The sequence below is a fragment of the Lissotriton vulgaris genome, chromosome 2_1, assembly GCF_964263255.1.
Source record: "Lissotriton vulgaris chromosome 2_1, aLisVul1.2, whole genome shotgun sequence".
Classification (NCBI taxonomy): domain Eukaryota; kingdom Metazoa; phylum Chordata; class Amphibia; order Caudata; family Salamandridae; genus Lissotriton; species Lissotriton vulgaris.
The window spans coordinates 592721885-592745239 of record NC_141687.1 but is presented as its reverse complement, the minus strand read 5'-3'; the positions used below and the strand labels follow the sequence as shown (position 1 = coordinate 592745239).

General features: G+C 47.2%; 1 protein-coding gene across 3 annotated transcripts in view; it reads right to left on the bottom strand.

Annotated features, from left to right (window-relative positions):
• KCNQ4 (potassium voltage-gated channel subfamily Q member 4) overlaps positions 1-23355 on the bottom strand; it is a 1014801-nt gene that overhangs the window by 467194 nt on the left and 524252 nt on the right. The gene's annotated exons all lie outside the window — the stretch shown is intronic.

Sequence of the window (23355 nt, the reverse complement as noted above, 5' to 3'; positions counted from 1 at the left end):
GGCGGGGAATTGAACCCTGGTCCCGGGCTAGACCTCTGCATCAGGGTCTACCACTCTAATCATTGAGCCACGCTTCTCCTCTTATTTCTTTGGCTTTTGTTTGCTTGCGTTTGTTTGTTTGTTTGTTTGTTTGTTTGTTTGTTTGTTTGTTTGTTTGTTTGTTTGTTTGTTTGTTTGTTTGTTTGTTTGTTTGTTTGTTTGTTTGTTTGTTTGTTTGCTTGCTTGCTTCTCCAGGGGTCTTCTTGTGTATGCCCGTCACCAGGAGCATGGCCCAAGTATTTGTGGCCCTTCCAACTGTTCACTTTTGGAGCAATACCTTTTTTTATTTTTTTTTATTAAGCATTCTGCGAGAGTGCGTGTGTTTTCTGACTTTCTCCCTCATGTTCTTTTCTGCTTCTGTTTTCCTCCCTCCCTCTCCTCCATGCTGCATGTGTGCATCTATGGGCTTCTGTGCCCCCTGCTGCTCTCCTGCATGTTGCGCTGTCGCCGTTCTCTGAACATGCGTTGCCTCAACCCCACCTTGTAGTACTTCAGTTGTGTATGCAGCACTCTTTTGTGTTTTGATGCCAGGGCATCCTTGATAGTATCTTAAGCGGTGCAAATGATTTTACAATAGTGCTGGGGGAGGGACGCTGTGCTGGTAAACACAAGGCTTTTACATTTGCAGCCTTGCTGCATTGATTTCGGTCTCCTTTTCCCGTTTTGCAATCGCAGCTGAAATGGGTTGTGGCATTCTAAATTTGAATGACCATGCTGTTAGCAGAGACAGATTTCTTTCTCGCCAATCTTAACTGTTTCATTTCTTTTTAAGAATGCCACTGCCCAGATCAGTTCGATGCTAAGTTCCTCTTTAAGGTGTATTCTTTCAGCCTAGGGCCAGCTCCATGGAATGAGGTTTGCTATCAATAGCAACATTGCTCCTGCTGAGCGCCCAGGGATTGCTTTGCTGCTTCTCAATTAATTTTATTTGAGGCAGTCACGTTATCGTGTGTAATATGTTCCTGAGTCGAAAGACTAAGGGGTTAAAAGGAAAAAAGAAAGGTGGACAAGTCAGGTGCTGTTCATCTTTGTACTCTGCTTAAGGTGGTTGCGCCCCGTGGAACAATGTTAGTGTGCATCAATAGCTTCCTTCTCCAAGATTCACTCACACAATGATCTCTAGGATAAAAGCAGTAACCTACTGAGTTACCAACATTCAGTACGAATCTGTGATTTGCATGTTGTACTTTGCAACAGGCACATTAACCCGCTGTGCTACTTTATTTACAGCAGTACTCAAACTGTCAGGAGACAGCCTCAATTGTATCCGGTGTTGCAACACCCCAACAGCTTTAAAAGAAATACACTTTGTGCTTTTTTTCTTTGAATTCACCTATCCAACTCTAAATGATAAATAAAAGAAAAACAAAACACCCAGGTCATTTTGTAGGCAAGCACAGTCGATATGTGAGCTCGCATCCAAGATGCTGTTCAGCATTGCCAAAAATCATTGCCAAAGCCAATAGGTCCCAAAAGCGTGATCAATTGGCTTTGCCAATGCTTGCTCAGTAAGCCACTTTTCTCAGGATGTCAATATTAGAGCACTAGCTGTACCCAGCCACGCGCTGCTTTGGCTCAGTCTGGTTAAATGGAAGAGTAGTGCACGTTTCTAATATGTTTAATTTCACAATGCTTGTGGGTATAGAATATGTTTTGTGACTATTGTCTCTATGCGTCCTTTCTTAATGTTGCAAAGTGAACCAAGTCCACCCACCTCCCTCTACCCACTTCCCGGTCTGCCATCCTGACACCAACTGTCCATCCTAATATATGTAGACTATTGTCTCTATGCGTTCCTTGTAGTTGTTGCGCAGCATCTCTATGCGTCCTTTCTTAATGGTGAAAAGTGAACCAACTCCTCCCCCCTCCACTCACTTCCCGGTCTGCCATCCTGACACCAACTGTCCATCCTAATATATGTAGACTATTGTCTCTATGCGTCCCTTGTAGCTGTTGCGCAGCATCTCTATGTGTCCTTTCTTAATGTTGCAAAGTGAACCAACTCCTCTCCCCTCCCTCCACCCACTTCCCGGTCTGCCATCCTGACACCAACTGTCCATCCTAATATATGTAGACTATTGTCTCTATGCATCCCTTGTAGTTGGTGCGCAGCATCTCTATGCATCCTTTCTTAATGTTGCAAACGTGAACCAATCCTCCCCCCTCCCTCCACCCACTTCCTGTTCTGCCACCCTGGCACCAAATCTCCATCCTAATATATGTGGACTATTTTCTCTATGCATCCTTTGTAGATGTTGCGCAGCAACCAAATTGATAGGGTCTGTTCGGCCTTTCGATTAAAAACACGCGTGTATTGGACACACGCATTTTCGAATCCAACGTTGTGTATATTTAAACATGCGCTTAATCGAATCCAACGTTGTGTCAACATTTCAAAGCACTCGGTGAAGAAATTTCAGAGATTTAAGGTTTTCAACAAACGATCCATCCTAATATATGTAGTCTATTGTCTCTATGCGTCCCTTGTAGTTGTTGCGCAGCATCTCTATGACTCCTTTCTTAATGTTGCAAAGTGAACCAACTCCTCCCCCCTCCCTCCATCCACTTTCCATTCTGCCATGCTGACATCAACTGTCCGTCCAAATATATGTGAACTGATGTCTCTATGCGTCCCTTGTAGTAGTTGCGCAGTAACCAAATCGATAGGGCATGTTCGGCCTTTCGATTAAAAACACGCGTGTATTGGACACACGCGTTTTCTAATCCAACGTTGTGTATATTTAAACACGCGGTTAATCGAATCCAACGTTGTGTCAAAATTTCAAAGCAATCGTTGAAGAAATTTCGGAGATTTAGGGTTTTCAACAACATTGACATTTTTATGTGTCTGTTCAGGCTGTCGATTAAAAACATGCGCGTATTCGAGACGCGCGTCTTGGAATCTAACGTTGTGTATATAAAAACACGTGTGTATTCAAGTCTGACAATGTGTCAAAATTTCAAAGCAATCGGTTAAGAACTTTCGGAGATTTGCGATTTTGAACAAACAAACATTTACATTTTTATTTATATAGAATATGACAGCAAACATTTTAAAACATGATGTAAGTCATTAGAAACGGTCTTGCATTATTTTGATATGGTACCAACTGGTGATGTGTATGCACGACCAAATGCACCCCTATCCATGCTGTTAGCATGTCTTAGTGGTATGTGTCCCTTCTGAAATGATTTTAAAATACAGAAATGCCTTCATGCTGTGGGTATTAACCAATGACTCATTCACTTCATAACCACGCTTTTTTGATATGTGGTTTCTTTATGTAAGGAAGTCTTGGGCCACGATTAAATTGTTTTACTTATTCCGCAGTAAGGCAATCTAAGGTGACTTTCTAACCACCACCAGCGGGGGCCTACTATTGGCTGTGAAAATACTACATTTACACACAAGTTCAGAAACGTGGAAGCAAAAATGCATTTTGCAGTGTGAAAAAAATCCTACCACCACCTCTGTTGGGTCCTATTCTGTATACTCTCCTGAATTGGGTTGCATCTTCCGAGTGGCCGTGTTACCAATCTGAACATGTGTGCCCCTGTTGTCAAACTGAGTACACTGAGGTATCAGTGTCTGGCTCGAGGCAGATATCTTGGGGTGAATGTGAAGTTATGGGACGGTTCTTCTGTGGAAACTTATCCACTTCGTAAACAACACTGTTACAAAAACATTTTCGACATAGCGCCTTTTAGATCTCGCCTAGGCAGCGCATGAGCTGTCTCTACGAGACATGCTGTGTCTGCCCTGTGGGGTTTCACCACACTCACCGTTTATCATACGTCGTTTCCTGTGCCTTTCTAAATTCCTTTCTTTTCATTGGTGAAACACTGCGATTTGCCTCGCCTTTGGGTGTGTTTTTCCCTCCCATGGAGACTGCCCCAATGACGTGTCCCCCTACTCCTTGGTTTATTTATGGTTTGTCAAGGCACTCTTTTTTTCTTTAGGCTTGGCTCGTATTTTTGCACATAGTTTATTAAATTGCTTCCATGCAGTTTATTGCTTACCCCAGCTGCTCTCTTTCCCGTCCTGCCAGCTGCGCCTCTGGCCAGAAGTGAATTGTTTCCCCGCCGTTTATTGCTTGTTATCAGGGGTGTCTGCCCTGACTTCACAAGGGTCTGGTCTCTTTATTGGGACACCAGCACACACAGTCATACCTGGAAAAGACCTTTTAGTTCTTTGGAGTTTTTTTTAAAATAGCTAAATTTGACCAATAGGCATTGGAGCGCTTTACATAAGCACCAGTTAAATTACACTAGGGCACATTCATATTCGGTAGGCACGAGGAGATTAAGTGAATCAGTATGACGCCTGAGTCGGTGGAGTTAAGGTAGCTCTTGTGAACTGCCTTGACGCTTGCATAACCCCGGGTGCTATGGAGTCCACAATGCCACGGGGTGACGGTGAAGAGCCCATGGCTGAGCAAGTTCTTGACCGGGCCCCTGCACCAATGCAGGCCACCCTGGTGCAGCTGCTAGAGAAGTGGCCCTCGGAGCTATTGCATTTCCTGGAGGAGCTCTTTAGGGATGGCCCAGGGCGGGCCGGAGGTGCCAAGCACCAGCCGGGCATTGTGTACCTGCGGCTGGTGCCTTGCACCCAGAGGTAAGGGGGCTGAGGAGAGCCCAGGTGTAGCAGCCCCAAAGCATGCAGTAGTTTCAGTAGCCTTTTAGGGGTACAATGGGACATGTAGCATCAACGCATAGCTTGGAATACGTTTGTGAGGAACACAGCTGAGATAAAACTTGTCAACTTGTTGGAGAACAAACGTTTTGTAAAATGTCACAAATTAATATTTTGTTTGTGAAACACCGTCCCAGTCTAGATACTTTAATATAGTAGCCATCCATTAAATCGTGCCACCCCACCTTCCAGTCCATTAACGACAATTGGATTTTCCCTTTGTCTAAGCTACACTGACTCATGTTTTTTAAACACAAAAATATACTTGCCTTCTCTTTAGCAAACTGCACGTTCGCGATATGTTATCTCTTCTGCATGATGTAGAAGCTTTATAAATTCCATAAACTGCATGCTAGCAAAAGTAAAGTTAAGACGTTTAGCATGTGCTTGCACTATACAGGTGTCTTGTCAGGGGTATTAATAGCTATATAAATGCAAAAACCATACTATGCAAATGAGAGGACAAGAAGGTGAGCTTGGTGTTTCTGAGAATAAGGTGTCTGAGAAGACAATGTGAAGTGTTCCGAGTGAGAAGGGCATAATATGACCTTATTTTATTTCAGAGGATACATTTCTGTATCTCGATGCTGTTCTTTTGCACATAGGTAAGAGCCAGAGACAGGAAAGCACACACTCGGATTGCTGGTGCGTTCATCGGAACCCAGCACATCGGGATCCTGTTCCATTTATTCAAAACACATTTATGGCCCCTTCCACACCTAACCATTAACACCTGTGATAAGGGACGTGGCCTAACACAACATTCCTCCTTTATTGTAAAGAAAGAAAATAAAACCATCACCCAAATATTGACAACACTAATATAGACATCAAGTCAACACAAAGTCTTTCAGACGAGAGGAGGCCGCAGGACATGGCCAGAAGTGATATCTCCCATCACCGTCCATCACTTTCCAAACATCATCCCCTCATGTCTCAAGCAAAGGTTGGCTATCAACAGGATCCACGTCCACTGTCCCAGGAGGTAGGAGGACTTCATCACAAGGGGGTGTTGGCAAAGTGTAGATGTCATTAGCATCCATTCCCTTATTCAACATGATGGAAGGCACCGGAGTCCCTGGACCCCAAGAACCCACAAACTCCTTGAAACAAGACACGTTCTGGGTAATAGTCTCACCAACCCTTTTGGCTATAACCATTGTCCCATTTACCCCTTGAATCTTCCAAGGGTCCAATTCAAATGGGAGCGAGAATTTACCACGTGGATGGTAGTTCTTTACCATAGCTGTGTCACCAACAGCAAAATGTCTCGGTTTCGCCCCCGGATCTGAGACATATAGTCATTTTTGGCCCACCGCTGTCTCAGCTTCACCGCAACATGTTGCTGTAGATGCGACTCCTGCCCTACTTGAGGTATGATGTCACCCAAAACTCAATTAAAACAAAGAGAGACTGGACTAAACTTGTGTCATTGAATGAGATGTAAGATGATATTCCCTCAGGAACATGTACAGCGCACACTTCATGTTCTGGCCATGGGCCAGCGCAATCCGAAGAACTTTATTCAAAGTGCACATAAAACACTCTGCCTCCCCATTGGCCTGGGGCCAGTGTGGAGTGATCTTCCGACGTTGAACTCCCTGAGACAACAAATATTCGGAAAATTCGTGGATGGAAAATGAAGGGCCATTATCTGTGCGAGTTCTTTAAAAATTCCATGTGTGGCCAGCATTGTCTCCAGCCATATTGTGGTGTTACGTGCAGTTGTTGAATCCAGGATTTCAAGCTCACGGTATTTCGAGAAATCGTCAATGACAACTAGCATGTGCCTCCCATCCTGGAGACATCCAAAATTCGTGCTGGCTTTAAACCAGGGATGAGATGGTATTTCTTCAGTAATGATTGGAGCAGGAGGATCCGCTAGACCAGTCGCCTGACAAAAAGGAAATTGACGAACAGTCTGCTCTACCAGGTTGTTAAGAGCAGGGAACCACATTTTATATCGTAGACGAGATTTCGTTTTTACCACTCCTTGATGGGATATATGTGCGAGATTGATCACACACTGCTGTAATGTCCTAGGAGTCACCAAACGAGAACCTTTCATAAGGCAACCTGCTGGAGACACTGTCAGTTCCATACGAACGTTATATAATGCATTCAGTGTTACACTTGCCTCTTCAGTCCTGCATGCTAAACCTTCCAACAGCAAATGTCATCTCCCCGAAGTCACCATAGCAACGGCCAGTTGCAAACACTCATCTCCAAGCGTGGCATTCACAATCTCATCCAAAGAGATAGGCCATGGACGTGATCGCTCAATCACAAACCTCACATATGCCTCAGGCTCATCTGCCACCGATTCCTCATCCGCGGTGGCCGGTCGAGCATGCCTGGACAAAAGGTCCGCTGGGTTATGTGCCCCAGGGCAATAGAATACTTGAAACTGATACTCCAGGAGCTACAGGATACACTTCTCGATCCTGGGTGGGGGCTTCAAAGAATGCCCCATAGCAGTGGAATCAACGGCATGTTATCCGTATGTACTATGAACGGCTGTCCATAAAGATACAGATGGAAATGGCAACAGCCCCAGTGATTGGCTATCGCTTCCTTCTCAATATGCGAGTAACGTTGCTCAGTAGTGGGAAAAACCCTACTCGCATAAGCCACAGGAGCCCACTCAACCCCTTCCTGTTTCTGCAACAGCACGGCACCATCACCAATGGGACTCGCATCCACCAACAACTCAGACTCCTGGGACGAGTCAAAGTACACCAGAGCTGTGTCAGCAGAGAGTGCTCACTTGATCTCCTGAAATGTCTTGCCTTGGGCCGGCCCCTAATCCTAGCTGACATTGGACTTTGTCAGCTTCCTCAAAGGGGCAGTGAGATTCGTCAGATGGGTGATCATTCCCAAAAAGCTCCTCACGCCGGTAACCGATGTAGGAACTGGCACCATCTGAATAGCCTGGACTTTGGATGGATCAGGCAATACCCCATTGTTGAGGTAAACAATAGCCAAAAAATGCAATCTCTCTCCTAAGGAACTCACATTTGTCTCGATGGAGAGTAAGGCCAAAATCCTGCAAACGCTGAAAAGTACGTCTCAGACAGTCCATATGTTCTTCCAATGTGGGGGCATGCTCCAGAATGTCATCACTGACACGAAGAACACCCTTAAGGCCAGCCAGCACCCCTCTGATGGTTTCTTTAAAGATTTCAGATGCACCGGACATCCCAAAACTAAGGCATTTATACCTACGAAGATTGACATTCATTGAAAATGTGGCAATGGCTCTTGACTGAGGGTCCAGTAGCAGTTGATGATATCCTGCCCTAAGGTCCATTTATACAAAAACAGTTTGAACCACTCACCTCCGCCACAATGTCGTCAACCGTGAGGGTCAGATGACACTCCCTATTAATGGCATGATCAGGCAGCCACATGTCCACACAAATCCGTACCTCAGCAGGTTGTTTGGGCTACCGGGCTATAACAATGGGAGACACCCAAGGAGTCGGGCCATCAACCCGTTCAATAATATCAGCCTGCTCAAGCTTCATCAACTCCTCTTCCACTTTAGGCCTCAAATGAAACGCCAGTCTTCTATGTTTGAGGGCCACCAGCTGAATGGAGTGATCAATATGAAGATGGACCATATGTTTCTTATGACAGCCTATGCCCTCAAACAATAGTGCAAAGTCCTTTAGCAACGACTCCACATTGACTTGATGAATGGCAAATGCGAAGGCCACTAATTGCAGGTGTTCAGCAGTGCGACAGTTTAACAGCATCCCTTTTCCCTCCAGGGTGACTTATATTTTAGTTCTGGTAGAACAGTAATCATGGGAGATGTGGGTAGTGAATACTTCTGCCAATAAAAGAGGAGTGACAGATCCATACGCAAACACTTTAGTCAAAGTATGTCATAACACTGGTTGCGTGGGAACAGCCTGCAACATAAGAATGCGCCATAATAAATATGGAAGCCCCAGTGTCAATCAGCGCCAGAACCAAATGTCCATCAATCAACACATTGCACTTTGGGATCGGCCTTCCTTGACCCACATCTGGTTGCATGGCATGAGTAACATGAACAGCACCCTCCACCTCATCATCATCCATATCTCCATCATCTTCCATAGAACGAGGAGTATTCAAAGTCTTAATTTGCTTGTGTCGCTGTCCACGCTGCGCCCCTCGAGCAGCAGAACGACACACCCTTGCAAAGTGATGACGTTTTTTTGCAAATGGTGGACCTTTTTCCATGAGCAGGACACGGCCCTTGATGAGGAAAAGGCCCGCCACAACAATAACATGTCCTGTTAGAGGCGTGCAATGGGACGCGCACCAACTTCTTATCAGATGGTCCAGCAACCATGGCATTAACTGGTTCTGTCTTCACTTGGCGTTGTAAAGCGGCCTCCATGTGTGCCGCCCTCACCCTAGACAACTCCTTTGATCGTCCCATCATCAGCATATCCACCATTGACATCCCTGGGACCTGAAGTATATGCTCCCTCAACTTGGCAGATGAACATCCTTGAATAAACTGTGCCTGTATCTTATCGTTACCACGAAACTAAACGGGTCTGGCGATAAGCACAGTAAGGCTGCGCCACTTAGTGATGAACAAGACAATTGCCAGTACTGTGCAATAGTTTTCAATCAATATAAGAAAAAGCTCCTAGTCGCTAATTCCAAAATGACCACTCTTTCAGTCAAAGTTTATAGTAGAAAAGTTAGAAATCTTTTATTTTTAATTTTTATGAATTTAGTTAGTTTTTTGTCTTTCGGCGAAGGGATTTTTTTCACATTGTAGGAGAGTAGGGTCTGCTATCCTATGGTCACCCCAATTTTTGCTTTTTGCTTCACTGGTTTTCGACTTACTGAGGCTGTGGGCCTGCTAATCAGACCCCCAGCCTGCTGTTCTCTCTCTAAATTTATAATACATGTGCTATAGGTACATACCACAATTGGAAATGGACTCCTTGTCAGCCCCTGTACCATGCACTATAGGTGCTCAGGGCATAGGTGCCACCAAGGCCTACCAGGGGCTGAAGCATAGCTTTTGCCACCCCTGGCTGGTTCTTAAATTGACACAACTGGCTGATCACTCAGCTGGGGCAAGTGGGTGTAATCACCCCTTGCTTAGATATAGTATACCTATATCTAAACCTATATCTGGACACATATATAGCCTGTAAGCCACTCCTATGGAAGGCCTCATCAATCCTGGAGGCAGAGTGCGTGGTTTTATGTGAGATGGAGCTCTGGCATGAGCTGAGCCTGTCTGCAGCTGTCGGGAACCACTCCCTAAGCTGATCCGGGATAATGCCATACCATATACTCTTAAGCGCCTTATAATCCTCGCGGTTATATAGCAACTTTGGTTTGGCTTTATCAAAACATGTCGTGTAAGGTGTCATACGATTTGGAATACTACCCCCTCGCCAGTTTTGGCGACGGGGGTAGCATTCCACCCTTCTAGAGGGATAAGACATGTTACTTTACTAAAACGCGGTTGATTTAAAAATGAGCCTCAGATCCACAAAATGGATGCCCCTGCCACAGACACGGGTCTGGCCTCCTGCTGCTGACCGAAACTCAGCAAATGGTGGCCTGGACAAAGGGTTTCCTGTCGCAGGGCGGTGTCAAACCACCCCAGACAGGAGATAGTGGATTGGAGTAGGGAGGTTTCAAAGAAACCAGACACTGCCTGGGGAGCACAAGGCTGCCCCTTGCATAATCCGGCCAAACCGGTTCTGGGGTCTTCCAGCCCCAGTCCCAGCGCGGCCTGGATCAAAGGAAAGGGGTGTAACCACCCCCTTCCTGGGTCCCACCCATAGGAGGGGACCTAGCAGGATGTCCAGCCCACCAGATTCGAATAAGAGTGGGAGCAGTGCCAATGCAACTCAGATCATCCTGAAGAAACATAAGAAACGAATTCTGGACCCTTCGACATTCTATTCAACATAGAAGACGGAAGAATCTCCCTTGTGGTCAAGGAGTGACCACCCTGTGCAAACAGGCACTATCCAGCCCTCGACCCTTGCTTTGTTGCAGTTCCCGCCGGAACTCGAGCGACAGAGATCGACGAGATCAAGCTTGCCTGCCTTCTCCCAGCCCGATCCACAGTCCCTGCAGAGCTGAGACCAGTGGAGGCGACCGGAAGCGTGGGGCACGCCATCTTGAAAAGGCCACGAGACGCTGACCGTGCAGCCCACGAGTGACCCTCAAAGCTGTACACCGGGGTTTGAGAAGCCCCCACCCCGAGCTACACTTGCACCAAAGCTACCCCCTCCACACTCAACGAGTGCTGCGTGGGGCCCTTCTGCTTGTTTTGGCTCGACGCGTTGGCCCGGTCACTTGCCAGCTGGCTTGTGGCCCCTGTGCCGACGAAAACTTGAATACAACTCGCTTTTCTGGTTACTCTAGATCTGCACCAGCTCCTGTAAAAAGGAGCCCCCACTCTGACCCTCCTGGTTTGAGTGATAAGCAATCTCCCGGTTCCGCGTGGATTGCTTTTGCCAAGTGCTGTTTGCTGCAATCTTGAAGCCGACGGTGCTGACGGCGAGAGCCTACGTGGGACAGATCGTGACCTGCTCCTGGACATCGCAGATGCCCCAGAGCCCACTTGACAACGGAGAGAAGCCTATTGACAACCACCTGATTGCGCCCGACATTGCCTGGTTCCGTCCTGGTTCCACCCTGGTCACTGCTGAGTGACCCAGACTCTGTCCCCTCTGCTTTCAGGTACTTTTCGACTTCGATCCACCCTTGGATCACACCGGACACTTCTGCTTCACATCGCCTGCAGCTTCTACAGCTCCAAGCACCAAGAGCCTGCGTGTCAAAACCCAACGCCACTTCGACCCTGTGCACCCACGGCCTGTGGGTGAGGTAACATTGCAACGCCGGTGTTCCCACACTGGTACACACCTCTAGGGTCTGTGTCTAAAGTTTTGTTCCCCTAGGTTCAGCGGAAGTATCTATTAACTCACTTTGTGTAACTTTTACGCACCATTGACATTGCATTGGTGCAAGCCGCACTTTCCGTGCTGCACCCGAGTTCCGTGGGCTACTCCCGACTTCAGCATTGCTAGTCCTGACTGCTCCCAGCGAATCTCTAGGCCCTAGGCCTAACCACTGTTCGATTGGTATCTCTTATACCACTTTTTTAGTATATGGTTTAAGTGGCCACCGGCCCTCATCCAAAATTGTGCAACTTTGTATGTTATACTGTGCTTTTGATTTAACGCTTGTGCCCCTTTCCTCATAAAGAGTACTGGGGAGTAATTTAGAAATAAATACATATATTTTTATAATATATACTTGTGTGGTGTCCTTTCATTTGATTACAGGATTGTATGTGGTAAAACAGCTCGCTTAACACGACCTCTTAAGTTAAGCCTTTAAGGCTGCGTCCATGCTACCACTAGGATAGCTTGTCTAACAAGGTTGACTTACAACCAGACATCTTTGGGGTTTGTTTGGACTGATACCAAGTGGTTCCAGAATTGGAAACACTACATATCAGGCCAACTTCTCACATTGGTGTGCAGCGGTGCGGATTTGAGCTTGCTGTTTGTTTTACCATTGCAATCTTTACATCAAATTGAAAGATCACATCAAGTACCTTAGGTACATATAAATCAAAAGCTTAGCATATTAAGTTCTACTGAACTTAGTAGTTGTAGATTAAAGGGATTAGCACACCCTGACTACAACTCACTAGCAAGGTACAGTAGGAAAACACTTAGTGTAGGTAAGTGCATCACTTACACCTCACTAGCAGTCATGTCTTATACAGGTGGAGCCTCAGGCTCTGCTCCTGTAGCAGTTGACCCTACCAAGGCAACTTCCAGATATGACAACCTTAGCCACAAAGACCTGAGTGCCTTGTGCACAGCCAGGGGGCTAAAAAAGGGCAGAGGCCCTACCATTCCTTCCCTGATAGCTATCCTGGAAAAGGATGACTTAGATAAGGTGAGTCAGGCTCCCTTAAGATTCAGGTGAGGGGACAAACTCCCCTGAGAATGAGGATCTTCCAGATGAAGAAGAAGAGGAGGAGGAAGAGGAAGAGGAAGGCTCAGATGTAGAAGAGCCTGAAAATCAAGATCAGAGGGTGACCCAGGTACAGGTTGCCAGGCTTAACCAGGCCAACCTAGACCTACATGGGAATGGAGAGGGCCAGCACCACTCCAGATCTCATAACCAAATTCTCCCAGGCAACAGGAGGGTGAGATCTCAATCAGGGGACTCTCATCTTTCTAGTGCCTCAAGAGAATCTCAAAGAGGGATGACTCCCTCCCAGAGGAAAGAGCATAGGGCCATAATGAGGGCTGTCCAACTCCAGATAGAGAGGGAAGAGGTAGCCTTGGCTCAAGCTAAACTTGCTTTAGCAAGAGAAAGAAAATTGTGTGGCTTAGATGCCACTGGTGGCAGCAAAGTTCCTAAAGAAAAAGACAGGGCCTATGACAATAGAAACCTGACAAAAATTGTGCCCCCCTACAAGGAAGGGGATGACATCCACAAATGGATGACTGCTCTTGAGAGGGCCTGCATGGTACAGCAGGTCCCTGAGGATCAGTGGGCAGCAATTTTATGGTACTCCTTTTCTGAGAAAGGGAGGGATAGGCTCCTCACTGTTAGACCTGAGGATGCCAAAAACTACTCTGTCCTGAAGAGTGCTCTTATTGAAGGGTTTGGCCTAACCACTGAGCAATACAGGTTGTTGTTCAGAGATACCCAAAAAGCACAGACTCAGGACTGGACTGATTTTGTTGATTGTGCCACTAAGGCTCTGGAGGGTTGGCTGCAGGGAAGTAAAGTCTCAGACTATATCGGATTGTACAATCTTATGATGAGAGAACAGATCCTTAATAACTGTCAGAACCAGCTGTTGCATCAATACCTTGTTGACTCTGATTTGACCTCTCCCCAAGAATTGGGAAAGAAGGCAGACAAATGGGTCAGAACAAGGATTAAGCAGAAAAACCAGAACCAAGGTGACCAGAAGAAAACAGACCAGAAGGGTGGGAATCAGAAAGATAAAGAAAAGGACCAGAAGTCTTCAGGCCCCCAAACTAGCAATAAGGAGGGGGGTTCCCAAAATGGAAACAAGAAAAAGAAGAATGATGGCCCAAAGAAACCTTGGTGTAATACCTGCAAATCAGTTTCACACTGGGGCATTGAATGCACTAAGAAAAATCCAGTTCCTGCCACTGCAGCTCCTAAAGCAACTGCACCCCCTAGTACAGTCAGCAGTGGTAGTGCACAACCTAAGGGGATAGTAGGGTTAACCTTGGGTACTGAGGTGGAATCTGGCCTAGTCAGAATCCCCACACAGGCAGTTCTCCTATATGATGTGGGCTTATCTTTGACCACTGCAGTGAGCCCCAGTAACCTGGGCAAATATAGGCAGACTCCCTTAATCAATGAGAAACTAGCTCAGGCCTACAGGGACACTTGTGCCAGTGTCACTATGGTGACACCTGACTTTGTGGACCCTGGTCAGATTGTACTAGGTGAAAGTTACCTAGTGACCAATGCAAGCAACTCCACTACTTCACATAGTGTGGCTGTTGTGAACTTCTCCTGGGGAGGGGTAGATGGCCTAAAGAAAGTTGTTGTGAGTGCAGACCTCCCAGTAGACTGTCTGTTAGGCAATGATCTTGAAAGCTCAGTTTGGTCAGAAGTGGAGTACAGGACTCATGCAGAAATGCTAGGGATTTCAGCTCATGTCCTTGCAGTGACAAGGTCTCAGGCTAAGAAGTGCCTTCCTGAACCAGTGGTGGATCTTGAAACAATAGACCAACCACAACCCAAGAGAAGGAGCAAGAGGGTTAAGGCTGAGCCTTCCCACTTGCCCCAGGTTGAGGATCAAGTTTCACCGGAAACTGATTCTGCAGTCCAAGAGGAGACTGTCTCAGAGGAGCTTGAACCTGAACAGGTTGAGTTTCTGGGGACGGGGGGACCCTCAAGGGCAGACCTGGGGCAGGCCCAATTAGATTGCCCTTCACTTGAACCCCTCAGACAGCAGCTGCTGCTGAGGCTGCAGGGAATGCTCAAGGTACCCATAGAGTTTATTGGGATGAAGGACTCCTTTATTCAGAGGCTAGAGACCCCAAGCCTGGCACAACCAGGAGTTTGGTTATACCTTTGAAGTTTAGGGGTTTCCTTCTTACCTTGGCCCATGATATTCCCCTTGCAGGACACTTAGGCCAGAATAAGACTTGGGACAGGCTTGTTCCACACTTTCACTGGCCTCACATGTCAGCAAATGTCAAGGAGTTTTGTCGCTCCTGTGTCACTTGCCAAGCCAGTGGTAAGTCAGGTGGCACAACAAAGGCCCCCCTGATACCACTACCTGTGGTGGGGGTACCCTTTGAAAGAGTTGGAATAGACATTGTGGGTCCCATGGATCCTCCGACAGCATCTGGGCACAGATTCATACTGGTGGTAGTGGATCATGCCACCAGGTACCCAGAGGCAATTCCCCTGAGGACCACCACAGCTCCTGTGGTGGCAAAAGCCCTCATTGCAGTTTTCTCAAGAGTGGGCTTTCCAAAGGAGGTTCTTTCAGACAGAGGTACCAACTTTATGTCTGGATACTTAAAAGCAATGTGGAAAGAGTGTGGAGTAAACTATAAGTTTACCACACCCTACCATCCACAGTGCAATGGGCTTGTTGAAAGGTTCAACAAGACCCTAAAGGGAATGATAAAAGGGTTACCAGAGAAGCTTAGGCGGAAATGGGACATCCTTTTACCCTGCTTGCTCTTTGCTTACAGAGAGGTCCCACAGAAGGGGGTTGGCTACAGCCCTTTTGAACTTTTGTTTGGCCACCCTGTGAGGGGTCCATTGAGTTTGGTGAAGGAAGGATGGGAGTTACCTCTCAAAAAGCCTAAACTAGACATTGTGGACTATGTACTTGGTCTCCGCTCCAGGATGGCTGAATACATGGAGAGAGCATCCAAAAACCTTGAGGCCAGTCAAGAATTACAGAAAGCTTGGCATGACCAAAAGGCTGTTCTGGTTGAGTTCCAGCCAGGGCAGAAGGTGTGGATGTTGGACCCAGTGGGCCCAGCAGCTCTCCAGGACCAATGGACTGGACCCTACCCTATCATTGAAAAGAAGGGAGAAGTCACCTATATGGTTGACTTTGGCACCCCTAGGAGCCCCCACAGGGTGCTCCATGTAAACCGTTTGAAAGCATTTGTTGACAGGGAGGACATGAGTCTCCTCATGGCCACAGATGGGGATCAGGAGGAAGAGAGTGACCCTCTCCCAGACCTGCTTTCCCAGAACCCTGATGATGGTTCAGTTGATGGAGTAGCCTTGGCAGGCAGCCTCACTGAGCAGCAACAGGTGGACTGCAGACAGGTGTTGCAGGCCCACAGACATATGTTTTCACTCACACCCAGCCAGACTAACTGGTGCACCCATGAGGTGGACACTGGTGACAGTCTGCCTGTGAAGAATAAGATCTACAGGCAACCTGACCATGTCAGGGATTGTATAAAGGCTGAGGTGCAAAAGATGTTGGAGCTTGGAGTGATTGAGCCATCAGAGAGCCCATGGGCTAGCCCAGTGGTCCTTGTGCCAAAACCTCATACCAAAGATGGGAAGAGAGAAATGAGGTTTTGTGTGGACTACAGAGGTCTCAATGCTGTCACTAGGACAGATGCACATCCCATTCCAAGAGCAGATGAGCTCATTGATAAATTGGCTTCTGCCAAGTTTCTGAGCACATTTGATTTGACAGCTGGCTACTGGCAAATCAGACTAGCTGAAGAGTCAAAAGCCAAAACAGCATTCTCTACCCCTAGTGGACATTATCATTTTGTGGTAATGCCCTTTGGTTTGAAGAATGCACCTGCCACCTTCCAAAGGTTGGTGAATCAAGTCCTTGCTGGGTTGGATGACTTTTTTGCAGCATATCTAGATGATATTGCTGTCTTTAGTTCCACCTGGGAGGATCACCTGATCCACCTGAAGAAGGTTCTGGAGGCCCTGCAAAAGGCAGGCCTGACTATCAAGGCTACCAAGTGCCAGATAGGGCAGAGCAAGGTTGTGTACTTGGGCCACCTAGTAGGTGGGGGTCAAGTTCAACCACTGGAGAGCAAGATCCAGACCATACAGGACTGGGCTCCTCCAACTACCCAGACACAAGTCAGAGCCTTCTTGGGCCTGACTGGGTATTACAGAAAATTTGTAAAGAACTATGGGTCCATTGTGACACCATTGAATGACTTGACATCCAAGAAGATGCCCAAAAAGGTTCAGTGGTTAGCTGTCAAAAGGCATTCTGAAGAGTCCTATCCTGAAGAGTCCTGACTACTCCAAACAGTTCATTGTACAGACAGATGCTTCTGAGTTGGGGGTGGGAGCTGTGCTTTCACAACTTAATCAAGATGGTCAAGACCAGCCCATTGCTTTTATTAGCAGAAGGCTGACCCCCAGGGAGAAACGTTGGTCAGCTATTGAGAGGGAGGCCTTTGCTGTGGTTTGGGCCCTGAAGAAGTTGAGGCCATACTTGTTCGGTACTCACTTCCTAATTCAGACAGACCATAAGCCCCTCTTGTGGCTAAATCAGATGAAGGGTGAAAATCCCAAACTGCTCAGGTGGTCCATTTCCCTACAGGGGATGGACTTTACAGTGGAGCACCGCCCAGGGACTGACCATGGTAATGCAGATGGTCTCTCCAGGTACTTCCACTTAGAACATGAAGACTTATCTGGTCATGGTTAAGTTTAATGTCCCTGCGTTTGGGGGGGGGGGGTTGTGTAGGAGAGTAGGGTCTGCTATCCTATGGTCACCCCAATTTTTGCTTTTTGCTTCACTGGTTTTCGACTTACTGAGGCTGTGGGCCTGCTAATCAGACCCCCAGCCTGCTGTTCTCTCTCTAAATTTATAATACATGTGCTATAGGTACATACCACAATTGGAAATGGACTCCTTGTCAGCCCCTGTACCATGCACTATAGGTGCTCAGGGCATAGGTGCCACCAAGGCCTACCAGGGGCTGAAGCATAGCTTTTGCCACCCCTGGCTGGTTCTTAAATTGACACAACTGGCTGATCACTCAGCTGGGGCAAGTGGGTGTAATCACCCCTTGCTTAGATATAGTATACCTATATCTAAACCTATATCTGGACACATACATAGCCTGTAAGCCACTCCTATGGAAGGCCTCATCAATCCTGGAGGCAGAGTGCGTGGTTTTATGTGAGATGGAGCTCTGGCATGAGCTGAGCCTGTCTGCAGCTGTCGGGAACCACTCCCTAAGCTGATCCGGGATAATGCCATACCATATACTCTTAAGCGCCTTATAATCCTCGCGGTTATATAGCAACTTTGGTTTGGCTTTATCAAAACATGTCGTGTAAGGTGTCATACGATTTGGAATACTACCCCCTCGCCAGTTCTGGCGACGGGGGTAGCATTCCACCCTTCTAGAGGGATAAGACATGTTACTTTACTAAAACGCGGTTGATTTAAAAATGAGCCTCAGATCCACAAAATGGATGCCTCTGCCACAGACACGGGTCTGGCCTCCTGCTGCTGACCGAAACTCAGCAAATGGTGGCCTGGACAAAGGGTTTCCTGTCGCAGGGCGGTGTCAAACCACCCCAGACAGGAGATAGTGGATTGGAGTAGGGAGGTTTCAAAGAAACCAGACACTGCCTGGGGAGCACAAGGCTGCCCCTTGCATAATCCGGCCAAACCGGTTCTGGGGCCTTACAGCCCCAGTCCCAGCGTGGCCTGGATCAAAGGAAAGGGGTGTAACCACCCCCTTCCTGGGTCCCACCCATAGGAGGGGACCTAGCAGGATGTCCAGCCCACCAGATTCGAATAAGAGTGGGAGCAGTGCCAATGCAACTCAGATCATCCTGAAGAAACATAAGAAACGAATTCTGGACCCTTCGACATTCTATTCAACATAGAAGACGGAAGAATCTCCCTTGTGGTCAAGGAGTGACCACCCTGTGCAAACAGGCACCATCCAGCCCTCGACCCTTGCTTTGTTGCAGTTCCCGCCGGAACTCGAGCGACAGAGATCAACGAGATTAAGCTTGCCTGCCTTCTCCCAGCCCGATCCACAGTCCCTGCAGAGCTGAGACCAGTGGAGGCGACCGGAAGCGTGGGGCACGCCATCTTGAAAATGCCACGAGACGCTGACCGTGCAGCCCACGAGTGACCCTCGAAGCTGTACACCGGGGTTTGAGAAGCCCCCACCCCGAGCTACACTTGCACCAAAGCTACCCCCTCCACACTCGACGAGTGCTGCGTGGGGCCCTTCTGCTTGTTTTGGCCCGACGCGTTGGCCTGGTCACTTGCCAGCTGGCTTGTGGCCCCTGTGCCGGCGAAAACTTGAATACGACTCGCTTTTCTGGTTGCTCCAGATCTGCACCAGCTCCTGTAAAAAGGAGCCCCCACTCTGACCCTCCTGGTTTGAGTGATAAGCAATCTCCCGGTTCCGCGTGGATTGCTTTTGCCAAGTGCTGTTTGCTGCAATCTTGAAGCCGACGGTGCTGACGGCGAGAGCCTACGTGGGACATATCGTGACCTGCTCCTGGACGTCGCAGATGCCCCAGAGCCTACGTGACAACGGAGAGAAGCCTATCGACAACCACCTGATTGCGCCCGACATTGCCTGGTTCCGTCCTGGTTCCACCCTGGTCACTGCTGAGTGACCCAGACTCTGTCCCCTCTGCTTTCAGGTACTTTTCGACTTTGATCCACCCTTGGATCACACCGGACACTTCTGCTTCACATCGCCTGCAGCTTCTACAGCTCCAAGCACCAAGAGCCTGCGTGTCAAAACCCGACGCCACTTCGACCCTGTGCACCCACGGCCTGTGGGTGAGGTAACATTGCAACGCCGGTGTTCCCACACTGGTACACACCTCTAGGGTCTGTGTCTAAAGTTTTGTTCCCCTAGGTTCAGCGGAAGTATCTTTTAACTCACTTTGTGTAACTTTTACGCACCATTGACATTGCATTGGTGCAAGCCGCACTTTCCGTGCTGCACCCGAGTTCCGTGGGCTACTCCCGACTTCAGCATTGCTAGTCCTGACTGCTCCCAGCGAATCTCTAGGCCCTAGGCCTAACCACTGTTTGATTGGTATCTCTTATACCACTTTTTTAGTATATGGTTTAAGTGGCCACCGGCCCTCATCCAAAATTGTGCAACTTTGTATGTTATACTGTGCTTTTGATTTAACGCTTGTGCCCCTTTCCTCATAAAGAGTACTGGGGAGTAATTTAGAAATAAATACATATATTTTTATAATATATACTTGTGTGGTGTGTCCTTTCATTTGATTACAGGATTGTATGTGGTAAAACAGCTCGCTTAACACGACCTCTTAAGTTAAGCCTTTAAGGCTGCGTAGTCCATGCTACCACTAGGATAGCTTGTCTAACAAGGTTGACTTACAACCAGACATCTTTGGGGTTTGTTTGGACTGATACCAAGTGATTCCAGAATTGGAAACACTACATATCAGGCCAACTTCTCACACACATATATAAATGTATTTACAACATCAAACAATCAACATAATTAGGACATGGAGGAGTAAAGCTTTTGAGGGGCAGGGACACCATATGTGGGAGTGGTTTGCGTAAACATTAAGGACACAAATGGACAAAAGACACGTGTACACAAGACAGGGGATGTACATCAAACATTCTCTGGGGGGCGGTGATAGTTGGTGGTACAGTTTTTTTCAAAAGATTCAAAGAACTGAGTTGCTGTATTTAAAAACGGAGCCAGATCCTAGTCCTATTTACAATCATAGGAGTGGTATCATACAATAAATGGGCTCCTAACATCAAAACAGTAACTAAGACCAAACAATGTTTCAAAATATTTTTCTGTCACTATTATTAATACAAAACTTGGTCTAACGCCATAAACTTGGCACCACACACAACTACCGCCTAGGTCGACGCGTTTCGAATCCTTAATAAGTCTAAAGGATTCTCTTCAGGACCACACACAATTAATCTGGAAAACAAAATAAGTGAAAAGATTCTGTCAGTCAAATCATAAAGGAGCGGCTCTCAACTTTCATTCAGCCACCACATACTCTCAGTAAGCTTACCTATCGTAGAGTTTCGATGGGATGTATCTTATCGTTGACATCTGATAATGTACCTGCACTTGCTAGCTCTTTGAGCCGGCATAGAAACAATCCACAGACTCCTCTGGGGACTGTCTTGTCTGCCGCAAGAGGAAACGCACATAATCAGGGTCAGTAAGATGTCCAAAATGGGCGGTCAGGGCTGCCTTCAACGTAGCATAGGTATGTGGTGGTCCAGCCTCCAGTACTGACTTCCAAAGCTTGTGCAGTGCAGCACCACTTAGATGTAACAGCATTGGACGCTGGTGTTCAGCCGCAAAGTAGGTCTCCAGGCCCTCTAGCTAGTCCCTCCAGGTGGCAGCCTGAGCTGACGGTGGACTATCAAGCAGGAAAGGTTCAATGGGTGGTACAGTAGACATGACGTGTGTCTGGACCCAAATATGCCTTAAAGATGAAAGATAAACAGACCCAACCAACAATATCCATACACTATGGATCAGCAAACATAGGCATAGTCCTGGTGCCGTTGTTCTGTATGTCTCCAGGAATGAGCTACAGCCATCAAGAGTTCTAACATGATGTATTCTGGGTATTGTAATCCTGTGAAAACATACCAAAATCCTCAGCAGTCAAAACCAGTAACAGAAGCAAAGCAAAACAAAACTCTCCTGGGCAGCAGGCACAACTCTTCCACCATGGAGGCAGCAACCAAAAACAAACCTCCAGAACAACAAGCATTTGCAATGCAATAAGTCTCGCATTAGGAAAGTTTGAGCTATTGGTATTGTAAATAACACATTTTTTATTTATGTGTTGGTTTTGAAAATATTGAAATTAATAGCTTTGTCATTTACAATGCCAATAGTTATAATTTTGGCAAATGTGACGCCTATAGCATTTGTAATGCAATGTGTGTTGTATTTACGTGACTTAGATGTATTGATATTACAAATAACAATGGCTTTTACTTTTTAAAATAATTATTAATTAATAAAAGTTATTGTAATTTTTAATGGCAATAGCTTAAACTTTTATAAACAATTTTTGTGAAGATTATGTTCAGTGTATTTTATTGTGACGAAAATCCAAGAATAGAAGTGAAATATTAACATCTTTTTGTGACATTTGTAATAAAGCTTGAAACATTGAGAGAACATATTTGAACCACTTGTTGAATGGTTGCACAGATTGATGCTGTGGTGGAGCTGAGTGATGTTGTGGTGGCGACGAGTGATGCTGTGGCGTTCAGTGATACTGTGGTAGCGCATAGTGATGTTGTGGTGCCCCTGAGTGATGCTGTGGTGGTGCTGAGTGATGCTGTGATAGATAGAGAGAGTGTGATAGATAGAGTGAGTGCAATAGATATAGGGGGTGAAAGCAATAGATAGATAGATAGTTAGGGCGATAGATAGATAGAGAGATAGAGTCAGGGCGAGAGATAGATAGAGAGATAGAGTCAGGGCGATAGATAGATAGAGAGATAGAGTGAGGGCGAGAGATAGATAGAGAGATAGAGTCAGGGCGATAGATAGATAGAGAGAGTCAGGGCAATAGATAGAGAGATAGACAGACAGACAGACAGATAGACCGAGTGCGGGCGATAGACCGACCGCGGGCGATAGACCGAGTGTGGGCGATAGACAGAGTACGGGCGATAGACAGACAGACAGACAGACAGATGGTTGTGTGTGTGGTGTGTGTTTATGGTTGTGGTTGTGTGTGTGGATGTGTGTGGTGTGTGTTTATCGTTGTGGTTGTGTGTTTGTGGATGTGGTTGTGTGTGTGGTTGTGCGTTGTTGTGTTTGTGTGTGGGGTTGTGTGTGTTGTGTTTGAGGTTGTATGTGGTTGTGTGTTGTGTTTGGAGTTGTGTGTGGGGTTGTGTGTTGCGTTTGGGGTTGTGTGTGTGGTTGTGTGTGTGGTTGTGTGTGGAGGGTTGTGTGTGGGGGGTTGTGTGCGTGGTTGTGGTTGGGTGTGGGGGTTGTGTGTGTGGGGTGTGTGTGTGTGGAGTGTTGTTTGTGTGGAGGGTTCTGTGTGTGGGGTTGTGTGTGTGGGGTTGTGTGTGTGGGGTTGTGTGTGTGGTATGTGTCTGTGTGGGGGTGTGTCTGTGTGGGGGTATGTGGGGGGGTGGGGTTGTGTGTGTGGGGTTGTCTGTGTGGGGTATGTATGTGTGGGATGTGAGTGTGTGCGGGGTTGTGCGTGTGAAGGTTTTTGTGGGGGGTTGTGTGTGTGGGGGGAGTGTCTGTGTGTGGGGGTTGTGTTTGTGGGGTTGTGTGGGGGGGTTGTGTGTGTGTTTGGGGTTGTGTGTGGAGGGGTTGTGTGTGTGGGGGCTTGTGTGTGTGGGGTTGTGTGTGTCGTATGTGTGTGTGTGTGGTATGTGTGTGTGGGGTTGTGTGTGTGGTATGTGTGTGTGGTATGTGTGTGTGTGGGGTGTGTCGGTGTGGGTGTGGGGGGGGTGGGATTGTGTGTGTGGGGTTGTGTGTGTGCAGGGTTGTGTGTGTGGAGGTTTGTGTGGGGGGTTGTGTGTGTGGGGGCAGTGTTTGTGTGTGTGGGGGGAGTGTCTG